This window comes from Labeo rohita, chromosome 18, assembly GCF_022985175.1.
Source record: "Labeo rohita strain BAU-BD-2019 chromosome 18, IGBB_LRoh.1.0, whole genome shotgun sequence".
Taxonomy (NCBI): Eukaryota; Metazoa; Chordata; class Actinopteri; order Cypriniformes; family Cyprinidae; genus Labeo; species Labeo rohita.
In genome coordinates, this window is record NC_066886.1 from 11616541 (window position 1) to 11631274 (window position 14734).

Below are 14734 nucleotides of genomic sequence, written 5' to 3' on the forward strand. Positions count from 1 at the left end.
TCTGGGAGAGCAAGACAAGACGAGCGTTTGACATTAAAAAGTATTTAAATTGTTTTTTGGTTTTTTTAATGAAAATAACCAATCATTTCACTAGATAGGTCCCTTCTTCCTCGGCTGGGATCGTTTAAAACCACATTTGGGATCGTTTGAAGCCGCCTTTAAACTGCATTTTCGAATTTCAAAATTGGGGCACCATACCAGTCCATTATATGGAGAAAAATTCTGAAATGTTTTCCTTAAAAAAACATAATTTCTTTACGACTGAAGAAAGAAAGACATGAACATCTTGAATGACAAGTGGGCGAGTACATTATATGTGAATCTTTGTTTTGGAAGTGGACTTCTCCTTTAATAATTTTGCATATAGTTGCACTTTCCTATGTTAAACATTGCGCTGTTTCACTTTATGGCCAACATAAATCTCGGTCTTAATGCAATACCACTTTAGAACCACTGTAGTTGTTTTCATACAGTAGATAAAAAAGATAAGCATTTTTCAATTGTTTTTCCCCATCCAATAAAAGTCAATGGGGTCCAAAATCTTTGTTTGTCAAAAAACCATGAGAATATTAAGGGCTAGGCAAAAATTTTCAATTTTCAATTTTCTTGGGATTTAAGAATTGATTAGTCTAGCATGTCTTTATGGCAGCCACCATTTAAAAGTTTATATTTCAAAAAATGAATTGGAATTAGAATTATGTAATTGTAACTTTATTATTTTAAAACTTCATCTAAAACAAATCAGTTAATTTTAGTCTTCAATATTATAGTAATGTAGTACCAACTGACTAAAATGTATGTTTTACAACAGTTTTTTTCCATGAGAAAATGTGGCCTGTACTGAACCTGTGTAACGGGACTCGTCTGAAGCAGGACATGCTATCATGGAACATAATCTTTACTTAATATTTAATTCAAAATCGATAATTTTGACCCATGTGTTTTTGGCTATTGCTACAGATCAGTGGCGGCTACTGGTCTGTCAAATAGGGGAAGCTCATTTTCGGTCTACATCATAAAATTGTCTATTTATTTATTCACAAGAATGTGCCTTATTGTCATAAGTGAGTCACAATGCAAACAATCGTAAAAAAAAAAAAGCTTTAGTTTTATTATGCAAAATATGATGTATTTTTTCTTTTAGTCAGATGCTACTATATAGTATAAATATTTTGCAATTTAAATAAGGTTATTATGGAGATTTATTTATTTATTTATAAAGTATTTTAATAGAAATATAAGGTTTCATTATGTTATGTTAAAATTTTTCAAAATTTTTCAAGATTATATATATATATATATATATATATATATATATATATATATATATATATATATATATATATATATATATATAAATTTATAGTCATGTTGTTAATTTTAATGTAGTAATCTATATATATATATTGATTACTACATTAAATATTAACATGAATGAATGAATGAACGATCTAAAAAAAATATTAAACTCTGTAAAAGTGAAACAAGGAATGTGGTGTATAATTGTGTGAAATGTATGATGAAAATCAAGCAATTTCGCCAAGCAAATATAAAGAAATAGGTTGCAGCAGTTCTTATTTCGACTGAACTTGAGAAATCCGCGATGGGACTGAGCGCGAATAGCTTCAGCGATTCCTTATAGTACAAAATCGCTGTCAGTCAAAAGGAGATGCAATCTTTCGACAGACCCTCCAATCATCACGCAGAAGCTCGGAGTCCAGGCCAGCCCACTCCTCATTTGCTCCTCATTCACCCCCAGAGACGCTGAGCGTCCGTGGGCGGGACATAATCGCAGCGTTTATCCAATGACCGTCTAGTTTCAAAGCACTGAAAAAAAAACGTTCAAAGCAGCCGCATTGAAGTCAATGGACGCTGGGCTTCAACGGGGAAATGCACTGTGACGCTACGGGAATGTATGAGAAGAAAATCAAGTCAGCCGACCTGCTATATCTAACTGATTCTGAACGAACTCGTCTTTGAGATGAACGTTTTCTAACGCATTTTAGTCAATAAAATGTTAATACAATAGTACATAATTTGACCATTAATTTTGTGACATTATAGGGGAAGCTGAGCTTCCCTTGCAGTCTTAAAGAAATCGCCACTGCTACAGATATACAAGTGCTACTTAAGACTGGTTTTGTGGTTCAGGGTCATATATATGCTAATATGAACAACTTATCATGGTTTCACCCTGTCTGAACTGTTGACTCTGATGAAACCAGATGCTGAAAAGCAAACAGACTTGTTGATCTGGTTCGCAGCTCTCTAAGCATCTGGTTTGTGTATCTCCTACATAAAGTACAAAAGCAGCAGCTCTTGTGTTTGCTCTCACAGTGCTATTTTCATCTCTGCTCATGAACCTTTTCTTCCTGATGTGCAGCAATGTGCTCGGGGCATTAAGTTAGTTTAGTCAGCTGATTTAGTCTCAATTTGGCTGAAGATGAATAGTACTAATAATAGTTAACACGGGGCCGTAGCTTGTGCAAGTGACTCGCTATGGACTCGCAGAATTTGTTTGGATGAAGCCCACACTTCATCCTAATGCACATTGTATTCAAACACACTCTATCATTAGCGCTAATGGTTCTGTTTACCAGCTAGGATATGACTGCCGATCCCACACACTGTAGCATCAATTTCAAAACAATAAGAGTTTTTGTTTTACCCTGCCTCTTATTAAATTTCGAATGATTATGCATACGGTTATAGAAAATCCCAAACAACTAGGAATGATTTTGTGGCTCTGTTTGGAAAAAATCTTGAAATTTTCTTTTACAGGAGACGGGGAAACTTCTTAGATGAGGCTGTAGATCACCGTCAGTTGTTATAGGTATGTATTACGAGAAGAAAGAAAATACTGTGGAACGCATACTGTGCTTTTGGCACTAGCATAAATGAATAAAGTAATTGGCCCCACCCCAAAAAACAGTCCCTCATCTTCGTTGTCATGGCGAGTGTGCCAAAACGGCCCGTCGTCTGGACCGGTGGTTTTAAATGGTGCTGCTCTGCAGTGCCGGCTGCATTTGATTGGACGCTTCATTAATGAGCAGTCGGAGAATGGTCTGGACATAGCAGGCAGACAGGAGAGAATGGATAATTACCTCACTCTCCTGGAAGGTTTTCCAGCCTAGTCTTTACACATACTGACAGACCACAGAGAGAAAAAAAGACAAAATTGCCTAGAAGCCTCACTTTGAGGTTTAGCTGACTGTCTGTATTAGTAGAGGTTGTATTGGAGGATAATGATGACAGGACGTTTACAGGTCAGTCGAACGACCGCCTGAACTGATTTGACAAAGACATGTTGTCATGTTTTACTGCTCTCTTCAATTGCTTATGTTACCATCCCGCCAGCCAATTTTTAAACTGTGTTTTGCAAACTTAAGACTACAATAAAGATGTGTACAGTTAGATTTCAGTATGTTTTATTAAGACCACTATAGTCACAACCAGACATTTCGTTGACCATCTGGTTGATATTGCGCACAAAAATAGCAATACCTAGCTAAAATTGCTTTCTTGAACAGGTGTTTATTAGTCCTCAGAGAAACTATGTCTTCTGCAGAGGTACCAGACTGATTAAAATAGCATTTAGGAGGACAATTTGTCACAGTTTGCACAGTGTGCACATTTAGGACATCTTTAATAGATGTTCAAGAGTTTTGAGACTCTTTTACCTCACAGCATTGCTGGTATTACAATGTCCATACAAGGCCTGCGCTGGTCAACCAGGTGTAAGCTTCTTTATCAGGAGAACTGTGCTGAATTTATGCTGTTGAACAACGTCTATCCCAGAGCATGTCCCAGCCATGTTTGTGACTTGTTGCGGTTCCCTTAAACATTTCTGATGTGGTCTGTACCTATTTGCAGTGTGTTTCTGTATTTGGTTGTGTTGTGAGTATTTGCAGTGCATTCCTGTATTTGGCTGTGTTATAAGTATTTGCAGCGTGTTTCCATATTTGGTTGTGTAATGAGTATTTGCAGTGTGTTTCCATATTTGGTTGTGTTATGAGTATTTGCAGCGTGTTTCCATATTTGGTTGTGTAATGAGTATTTGCAGCGTGTTTTCATATTTGGTTGTGTAATGAGTATTTGCAGCGTGTTTCCATATTTGGTTGTGTTATGAGTATTTGCAGTACATTTCTGCATTTGGTCGCATTGTGAGTATTTGCGCATTGGTCGCATTAGTGTTGGAAGTATTTGCAGCGCGTTTCAGTATTTGTTTGTGTTGTGAGTAATTGCAGTACATTTCTGCATTTGGTCGCATTGTGAGTATTTGCAGTGTTTTCATATTTGGTTGTGTTTTGAGTATTTGCAGCGTGTTTCTGTGTTTTGTTGTGTTGCGAATATTTGCAGCATGTTTTCATATTTGGTTGTGTTGTGAGCATTTGTAGTGCGTTTCTGTATTTTGTTGTGTTGCAAGTATTTTCAGCATGTTTCCTTATTTGGTTGTGTTGTGAGTATTTGCAGCGTGTTTCTGTATTTGGTTGTGTTGTGAGTAATTGCATTGCATTTTTTTGCATTTGGTTATGTTGTGAGTATTTGCAGCTCGTTTCTGTAATTGGTTGTGTTATGTGTATTTGCAGCACATTTCTGTATTTGGTTGTGTTGCAAGTATTTGCAGCGTGTTTCCATATGTGGTCACGTTGTGAGTATTTGAAGCGTGTGTGTTGTCAAACTGATGTTGTTTTCTTAATTTGCAGATTTTTTCATTGACAGCATGTTGGCCTCGGCCACTGTATAACCTTTTTTAAGCAACACCCCTTTTCATGTTTTCTGTTTGAATATTGGTTGTTGTAGAGGGCTTGGAAGAACTTTAGAAAAGGGTCTTCCAGCATTCCTACATTGGACTACAGCTGACTAGTGAACTACTGAGGTAGACTAGTTTATCTGTGTTAACATATATATACAGTACAACATGAATAGTATTATCTAAAATAAGTGCCTTTGCTTTAAATGGGAATGGATTTTCAAAAACAACTTATCAGAGAGGTTTTTAGTGTGCTGATGGCATGTTTAACTTTAGTGTTAGACTGTCAGCACTAAAAAATCTTTCTGAGAAGCTGTGTTCCTAAATTCATCCTGTTTTTAAACACTCAGCTATCAAAGCACCACTGGTGTAACAAATTCAATGCTTCAATAAACTTCAGGACAATTACTGTCTGATTTAAAACTGCCTTATTTCGGGCTATGCCCGTTATTATGCATAAAGCATTTGTTTATGAGGACCATTATAGATTTGTTGCCATAAAAGTTTATTGCTATTTAATCTGTTTATTTGTTAAATATCTGTCAGTTTCCCTATTGAAAGGTTAAGCGTTCTTGCATTCATTTTGTTTTTGGCTGTTGTGTCTTAGCTTGTGTTTTTGCCATTGACATTATGTTTTAAGGTTTTTTTTAAGCATTTTGAGAGCTCTGCATGCTACTATTTTTGTTATGCCTTTATTCAAAGAAAGAATAGATTGAATAGCTGACTAATTGTTCAGATCACTGAAATTTTAATGTATTTTTAAAGTACGTAGTTACACATTCCTACCCTCCTCCATCTGAACTTTTATCATATAATAATTTGCTTTAATTTATTAGCTTAGTTAAATAGATTCAGAGGAACCTTACAGCACGAGTCAGGTCTCATGCTCATGTCCTCACACTGCAGACAGTAAACCAAATCTCTTCACTTTTATCACTCTTGTGGATTGAAAATGACCACCAGTCAGTGGCTGGGAATGTGTAACAGACTATTATACAGTAAGTAAAGGTTTTTAGAGCCATCGCTGTCCCATTTCTGTAGTGTTTGCAGGGTGTTTAAAAGCTACAGAACATGTCCCTCAGGTCTTGTTGCAGAAGCACAGAAATCATTACATAGGCTACCTGAGCCAGCAGAGCAATGGGAAATTTAAAGTACTAACACACAAACCATGTATACACACCAGACCACCTGCTTCTTTCTCAAGGGTTCTGTCCAGCACAGCATGAGGTTAGAACCAACCACATCTGCCTTTGGTGTTCAGTGTAGAGCGCAGGGGAGAGACAAAGAAAGCCGGGCCTGAGGCCTAGTGAGAACAGTGGGAAAATCAGTTAGAAATCCTGTCTCCTTGTGTGAGCACCCGCTGTTGCGCTGTAGGCTGGAATCACAACAGGTTCCTTGTCACAAACAGGCTAAAGATGTGGGGTATTATGACTGGGGAGCAATCTGACAATATTTAATGCTGAACATACAACTAAAAGTCATGCTTTCAGTAAATATTATTCTTTTTTTACTATGACTGGGTAAAAAAAATTATTTCTCGTTTTTAAGCGATTTTTCAATTTGATTAAACAATATTGATTCTTAAATCCCAAGAATCGATTGGTCTAGCCTAATTTCAGTTGATGAACGGAGCATTGAAGCAAGCTTCCCATCCAATAAATTGGAATAAGCTTTGTGCTTTAATTTTTACATTAAACAAAATCTCAGATTTCAACTGTGTCCATTTTATTACAGTATTCAAACAATAAATGCCGTTTTGGCACTGTTTAATGTGGAGTGACAGATCGCCGTAGCGCCTCAGGTATCAGCTTATCATCTCTTCCGCTTTAATACAAGCATGAAATAAACATGCATAAACATCCGAAAGTATGTAAAAAGAAAGAGTACCCCTTACCTAATTCCGTATCCGTATCCGTCTCGTGTAATCGCTCAGTCGGTGTTTCAGCTGCGCAAAGACATAAATATAGCTTGTAAACAATGTCATATAACATCACATTTACTTCAGTGACATTAAAATAATTAGTCAGCTAGGAAAATGAACTCATTTTACTAAATTTTACAGTATGCACCATAGAATGTATTCGTTATAATATTTTATATATTCTTCAATGTTTTTTTTTTTTTTTGTATATAAATATGTGTAGTTTAAGCGTTTGTATAAATCAGTTCATTTTAACCTTCAATATTATAGTAATGTAGTACAGGTGACTCTCATGTATATTTCACAGCATTAGTTGAAAGATTTTTTTCCTCAAGAAAATTTGGCATGTACTGTACCTGATATATATCCAAAATAATCAATATAGAATTGAATCACAAGCTTGTGAATCAGAGAATCAAAGTAAATTGTGAAATTTGTGTCAGAACCTAGCCCTATTGTTTAGGGCGCTTGCACATGTTTTTTTTTTACATTTTTTTTGTTTTGTTTTGTTTTGTTCTAAGAAAAAAAACCTTGCAGACCCCTTTGTAGCCTCTGTAAAAACTGATAAAATTAATCCAAATTCAATCATAAACTTTCATCTCAGTTGCATTGTTAGCATAGTTACTGCCATTTTACACACAGCATAGTGCATTTCTCATAGCATCTTGTCTTGGAGTAAATTGTCTTTGGTGATTTTTACATTCTTTAGCTCTCTTACAGTGCATCTGGGGCAGACAAACACAAGTGCTGTTCTGTGCATGTGAAGTTTTAGTGCTAAATCCAACGTGACAGAAACATGAATAAAACAGTGAAGCTGGCATCATCCCATCCTGAGTTGTTACCCAGCTACAGCTGCTGCCAGTTCAACTGGTTGTTCTTGCTTTGACATATTGCTGTCCAAACCTAAAAGTATATAGCGAACTCTGGTTTGGTTCAAGCGGCATACGACATTATATGACTTAGCATTCAGGGTGGTGTTCAACTTTTCATTGATCGCCTGAGCAGTGATGTACTCGCCTGACTTCTGTGACAATATTTCCATGTCATGTGTTAAATCGCGGTAATTAAAATGTCATCAGGGCTTTGTAATATGATTTAGTTCACTATCAGCCTCAGGTTCTAAATCTCACGCGTTAATACACAGGCAAATCATCTCAAACACTCAGAAACGCTGGTTGTTTAGTGCTTGACCTAGCGCGGGTGTGTTGGCGGCACTGTCTGTCTATTTACAGATAAATGCTTCTTCTGGCTCGTGGCTGGTATGGTGTACTGACCTTCCCAGAGACCTGAGGGGCAGGGTGTTCGGAATCAGGGCTGCTGACCAGTGAGGTCACGCTGGTGGGTAAAGCTTGGTGGAGCCATTCCAAACAAACACTCTGACCCCGCCATTCAGTCCTCTACCCGTTTTCTCTGTCCGTTCCTCTCCATTTTGAATCATTCAGCCTTGTTTCCATTTTCAAGGGCCGGTGAATCACATTGTAACTACAGGGAGCGCTGACATTTAAAGAGACTGGATGAGAAGCAATTAGCATGCTTTGCAAAACAATTAGACCACACTGACTACACAGATGATCAAACACTGGCCCCGCAGAGTGTTTACTGAAACAGCCGTCGCCCACAAGCGTAGCTTAACGACCACGCCTGAAGCAGTCCACTGCTTCCTCAGCAAAATCCACCTCCTCTCTCTTTACATGTTCACTATGTTAGTAAGCATAAATTGTTGCATGGATATACTTTTGTGGTGACTGGATATTTTTAAAATGAATAAAGTTAGCCTGACTTTGGCAAACACTTCAGGCTGTATTAGGGGTAGTTCACCCAAAATGAAAATTCTGTCATTAATTACTCACCCTCATGTCATTACAAACCCATAATGACATTCTCGGAACACAAATTAAGATATTTTTGATAAACCCTAAAGCTTTCTGACCGTGCATAGACAGCAACGCAACTGACATGTTCAAGTCTCAGAGACGCTTGTTGGTCCCAATAAAGAAGGTACAGACTTATCGTCCATGGACAAGCGTTTAGAGAATCCCACGTTGAACTCACCAAGATTTGGTAAAATGACGAGCACACCATAAGGTTTGAATTATATTGCTGTGGTTTTACAAAAAAATGTAAAAATTTCTTCACATTATCATTTTTGGTAATGAAAACAAAACAAACTTGCTTTCACAGCGCAGAACACAGCGTCTTCTCAACATGATGTAAACACACTAACTAGCAGAAGTGTTTGTGACATAAACCAGTCATAAACCAGTCACAAAACCAGTCATAAGTGTCCATGTTTTATGAATAAATAAGCTTTCAATTGATGTATGGTTTGTTTTGATAGAACAATATTTGGCTTAGATACAACTATTTGAAAATCTGGAATCTGAGGGTGCAAAAAAATCAAAATATTGTGAAAATCGCCTTTAAAGTTGTCTAAATGAAGTTCTTAGCCATGCATATTAATCAAAAATTAAGTTATGATATATTTACAGTAGAAAATGTACAAAATATCTTCATGGAAGGTTAAGGTGGCTCAGAGTTGACTCTTTCGTTTGAGAGACCATATTTTTTATTTATGATGCACTTTTTTGATTAACAACTTTGCAGTCTGTTTACATTGAAGGATAGCTGCGTTACAAACGGCAAAAAATATATTTTCCGAAAACCCATTTGACCTGCTCTTTAAGGATCATGTAAAACAGTTGTTAAAACCCTACTGTTTTTGTATGTGTACATTACCATTAATGTATGATTTGTTATGATAGGACAATATTTGGCTTAGATACAACTATTTGAAAATCTGGAATCTGAGGGTGCAAAAAAATATTGAGAAAATTGCCTTTAAAGTTGTCCAAATGAAGTTCTTAGCAATGCATATTAATCAAAAATTAAGTTTTGTTATATTTACGGTAGAAAATGTACAAAACATCTTCATGGAACATGATCTTTACTTAATATCCTAATGATTTTTGGCATTTAAAGAAAAATCTATAATTTTGACCCGTACGTGGTATTTTTGGCTATTGCTAAAAATATAACCGTGCAGTGCTTTTGTGGTCCATGGTCACATATGTTACCTAGTTACGTATATCAGTAACAGGCAGAAGATTTGAAAATATGACGACTCGTTAAGGTGGTTCAGAGTCGACTCTTTCTTTTGAAAGTCAGTATTTTTTATTTATGATGCACTTTTTTGATTAACAACTTTGTAGTCTGTTTACATTGAAGGATAGCTGCGTTACAAACGGAAAAAATATATTTTCCGAAAACCCATTTGAGCTGCTCTTTAAGGATCATGTAAAACAGTTGTTAAAACCCTACTGTTTTTTGTATGTGTACATTTATAACATTATAAGAGAACCTCAGGGAAATAAAGCTGAAAATGCTTTTAAAAATGACCATATGACTTCTGTAAGTTTATTAATGAGCTCCTCTTCTCTTTGTTCACAGTGCTGGTATACAGTGAAGTGTGCAGCTGCAGGAGTTAGGAAAAATGCATCATGGAGTTGCTGGTAGGACTGGAGGAAACTACTGGGATAAGGTACTGGATCAGTGGTGTCATGAGACGCAGACAAAGAATAATAGAATCTGCATAATGTTCCTTCCCCTGTCTCCCTCAGTGCCACACTCTCCCGCCCCACAGGGCATTGTGGGTAATATATAGAGGTGCTCAAGATGCGCTGGGCTCATGCGCTTGTTTATGGTAGAAATAAAGTGCAGCATAAACTGCAAACAAAGCAGCCAGAGAGACGCTTAATGGCCTCCTCCTCCATCTCCTCTATAGTGTCTTCCCTGTCTCTCTCTTTTTGTGTATCTGTGTATTTCTCACTCTCTCGCTTTCTCTGCCCGCGTACATCCTTTCTTTCTCTCTCTCTCTGTCTTTTTCCTCTTTTAAACACGAAGCTGGACCACTGAGATCATTTGCTATTTTCTGCTGGTCTCTTGACAACCTGACAGCAAATTACAGAAGCATTTTTTGTCGTCGGGTAAAATGTCTCTCAGTGGTCATTTCATTAAAAATCTTTCTATACTGTAAGCAATCCCCACCTGTCTTTGTTTGCATGAGTGTGTGTTCAGGTTTATTGTCATATCTAGAGTCTCATTTGGATCTCATAGTCCCAGACTCATAACCACTCACGACTAAGAAATGGCATACTTAATGCCACTTTTCTTGAGTTTTTCTGCTCACTGTTTTGTACAGTTAGTCAGCGGACTTCGTTAAAGATGATGTGTGTAATTTTTTGATAGTGAAATACTTTTCCTTTTCCTAATTTCCTAGAAAAGTGTAAAATGTATGGCTTTATGGCATCATTAACATTTCTTTAGTCAAGGGAGTCTGTAATAACTGGAGAAAGTTATCCATTAGCATTCCTAGACATCCCAGTGGCAGTTTTCCAGCTACACGACTTCTCTATCTTTGCTAATGGAACTTACACTGAATTTATCGAGTCCAGAGCTGTAAATGCCATGTGACTAATCACTCAGGAGCCACAGGAAATCATGATGACATCATAACGCTGTCAGTCACACGTCCATTATCCTGAGCTGTGATGTTGAAGGCAGCCGAAACTCTATTTCATGCTTTTAGGAGCCCTCCAAACAAAAAGTAATGTAATATAAATATTTCATGTTGCTGGGTTTAAATGTAGCTTGTTACAAAGTCAGAATGCACATTTCATGCATGGCCATCAATGTTTTTTGATGGTTTTAGCAGCAATGTAGCATAGTTACAGCTTTCGTTTTGTAGAGGTTAAAGGAGAAGTCCACTTCCAGAACAAAAGTTGACAGATAATGTACTCACCCCTTGTCTTCCAAGATGTTCATGTCTGTCTTTCTTCAGCCGTAAAGAAATTGTTTTTTGAGGAGAACATTTCAGCATTTTTCTCCATATAATGGACTGATATGGTGCCGCGAATCTGAACTTCCAAAATGCAGTTTAAATGCGGCTTCAAACGATCCCAAATGCAGTTGTAAACAATCCCAGCTGAGGAAGAAGGGTCTTATCTAGCGAAACAATCTGTTATTTTCATAAAAATAATGACTTTTATATACTTTTTAACGTCAAATGCTTATATAGAGAAAAAATACTGAAATTTTTAACTCAAAAAACATAATTTCTTTATGGCTAAGGAAAAAAAAGGGGGATTACCAATAGTACAGTACTTTTTACGGTACATTAATCTCTGTGTAATAACAAAAACATTTATTTCAGTGAAAAAATAAGTCTCAATTTCAACATTTTGAACAATAGGGCCCTACAATCTTTTTCTCTCTTTTTTTCAGAAATTCTTGTTTTAATTTTTCTGATAATCAAATACAGGCATTAAATATTTATTTATTTTTAATTAAATGAAAATTAAACCTTTTTATTTGTTGCCAAACAAACAGAGTTTTTCTGTTATTATTATAATTTCTGCATTTAATTGTTTAATTAAATTTGCCAGAAATAGGAATATTTAAACACCTACATTATACTGTACAAAAGTAATACAAGACTAATACATTTCTGTTACATGTTAAACCGTACTTTTATTTTGACAGGTTGCCCGTTAGTTTTTGTGTGTATACACTACGGTATGATGCTAATTTGCTCAAATTAAATGGTAAAATTTACATGAAGTGACTCTCACAGCAGTGAGATTAACAGAGATTAAGTTCATGCGTTTACGTCGTCATATAATGAGACGCAGAGGTCGAAAATAACCGCGAGTGTCATGTGTGCTTCATTATTTGTGTAGTAAACAAAGCCGCGTCTCCGCCGTTCATTCACACAGAGCCAAGCGGAACATGGAGGATTCTTGTTGCGTTTTAATATTCACAGACATTAGTCCATATCGCGATTCGAATTAAGTGAGAGACCTACTTTTGATTTATTAAACCGAAAATTTACGAATTCTGTTGTGATCTGGCCCTATATAGAAAATAAAGTTTAAATGACCTTACAGGGGGCCAGCGGCTGCCACTGGGGGGGCGGGCCGCCCCCCTAATATAATGGCAGGGAAAACACTGGGTTTCTGTGTAGACCTGCGTTTACCTCTCATTATTTATACTACATGCGTGAAGCGGTGGGCAGTGGTGTAGAAGCAGGCGTTGATGATCTTCTGTGGAGGTGGTGTTTAGCCACACTATTACATCATAAAGTGGCACATTCCACAAACTGTGGTTTTGGCAGATTGACTTCAATATAAGCTGTTTTTAGACTAATGAGAAAGTTTTGAGTTCTGAAACTTCGAATGTTTTTAAAGTACAATGATCTCTTACATATCAAAAGATCAAGGGAATGACCTCTTTAACTATCACAATTTTTGTGCATGCTTCTACATTTCTCAGTCATTCAGTTTTGAAACACAGTCTGCTCTTTTTTGGCTCAAGAATCTCAAGAAATTAAAAAGGTCTTTGATCTTGACCTGGTTCTGGTCTGTATTTATTCCTTGTCATTGCAGTAGATTATCATCAGCCTTGTTCCAATATATTTGTGCTTGGACGTTGTCTCGCTTAGACTGATAAGAGAACTCAATATGAGCTCTTATATTAAGATATAAGCCCATAATGACAACCCAATTATAGAACTTTAATGCTCTTTGAACTTTCAACCATAAGCAGCCAGTCATCTGGTCCATCATCAAAGGTTCAATCAGTGACCCACAACCTTAAATATACATTGTCAGTCATTAGTTTTAGTCTTAGCTAAACCGTTGGAACAGAATTGGTGCAGTGCTGGCTTGGACATAGCAGCTAAACATTTGTTGGATCTGAGTATGTAATGAGTTAATCGATTAGAGCTGGGCTCAAGGACTACGGCGTCTCATAACAGGGCTTCCACAACCCAGCTCTCTTTGCTGAGGGAGTTCAGCCCTGATTATCAGAGGGGCTTGGCACTGAAAGACTGGAGCTTACCCGTTCTCTGGATGTAATATTAGGAGCAAGCCACCAGAATGATTTCACATAGCATGGTCTAAATCCCTCATAATTGACTGCAAATCTGAGCACACTATTCTTGAGCCTAATCCAGTTTACTCCTCTATCTCTCCCTCTCTCTCTTTTTATAAATGCATGTATAAATATGTGTGTGTGAGCACGTAAGAATGTTTAGATGATAAATGTGTTGATAAACCTAACTTTCTTAGTCTCCGTTTACGTTAAGGCTGTGTGAGCGTACATCATGCTGATTCATTTTCAACCATGTAAATGAAATTAGACTCCATTAGTCCTGCTCGAATTAACCTCTATCTTTACAAACATCAGCACATTCATATACTTCACGCTAATACAATTCGCGAAAATATAAATCTCTGTTCAATTACATTCAGCCTTCCTTTTTTGTCTCTCCATTGCCTTTCTCCTCTAGCGTGTTTTAGAAATATCACATAGGCAAGACTGAGAAATACAGACTAGCCTTTCAGCAAATAAGGAAGATCTATTAGCCACTTAATTAATATTAATGAGCCAACTGTTAGATTTGTCCCTCTCATTTTTTCATTTTTGATATGAGATCAAAATTGTATTAGCACCTTTGGAGTGCAGTTTGTACAATTAGATTAGAGGACCAGGAACTAAGTGTAGTTTAGGATATGTTATGATATGATGAATGATAATTGCCATCAGCTCTTTAGCAGCGAGAGGTCACTCATCATTTCCTGCCGGCTTTTCTTCTTCTTTTGGCCGTCTGGTTCGCTGCTGGATAAGACAAGAGGGCAAAGTCTTTGTGGGATGCAATAAAGATCTCACCAGTTATCACCAGATTTTTTTACACTTTCTGATTTTGACTCTAGTTTTTAAATGTTCATTGGGTTTTCTTGTTGATACACATTATTTGCTTTACCTAGCGGTGCTGATGGTATCTGCAGAGTGGTTTGGTGGTATTTTTGTTTGTTTTCGCTCAGGCAGTGCCCTTTCCAGCTGAGCTGATTGAATGAAGGGCGTTCTTTGAAATTAATGATTGTCTTGTTTGAGTGAAAAGCACTAAATATTCATGAAGCGAGCAAGAGAGAAACAGAGAGATAAAAAAAAATCAGAGAATGAGAGGCAGAGAGATACTGAGATAACAGAGTCAATGTTTGGTC

The 14734-nt window shown here is 36.8% G+C and overlaps 1 long non-coding RNA gene across 1 annotated transcript in view; it reads left to right on the top strand.

Annotated features, from left to right (window-relative positions):
* The window catches only part of LOC127180431 (uncharacterized), a 106736-nt gene that overhangs the window by 41799 nt on the left and 50203 nt on the right, over positions 1 to 14734 (top strand). The window contains exon 2 of the long non-coding RNA XR_007829642.1: positions 10122 to 10212. This is a non-coding gene — a long non-coding RNA (uncharacterized LOC127180431). The remainder of the gene's footprint in view (positions 1 to 10121; positions 10213 to 14734) is intronic.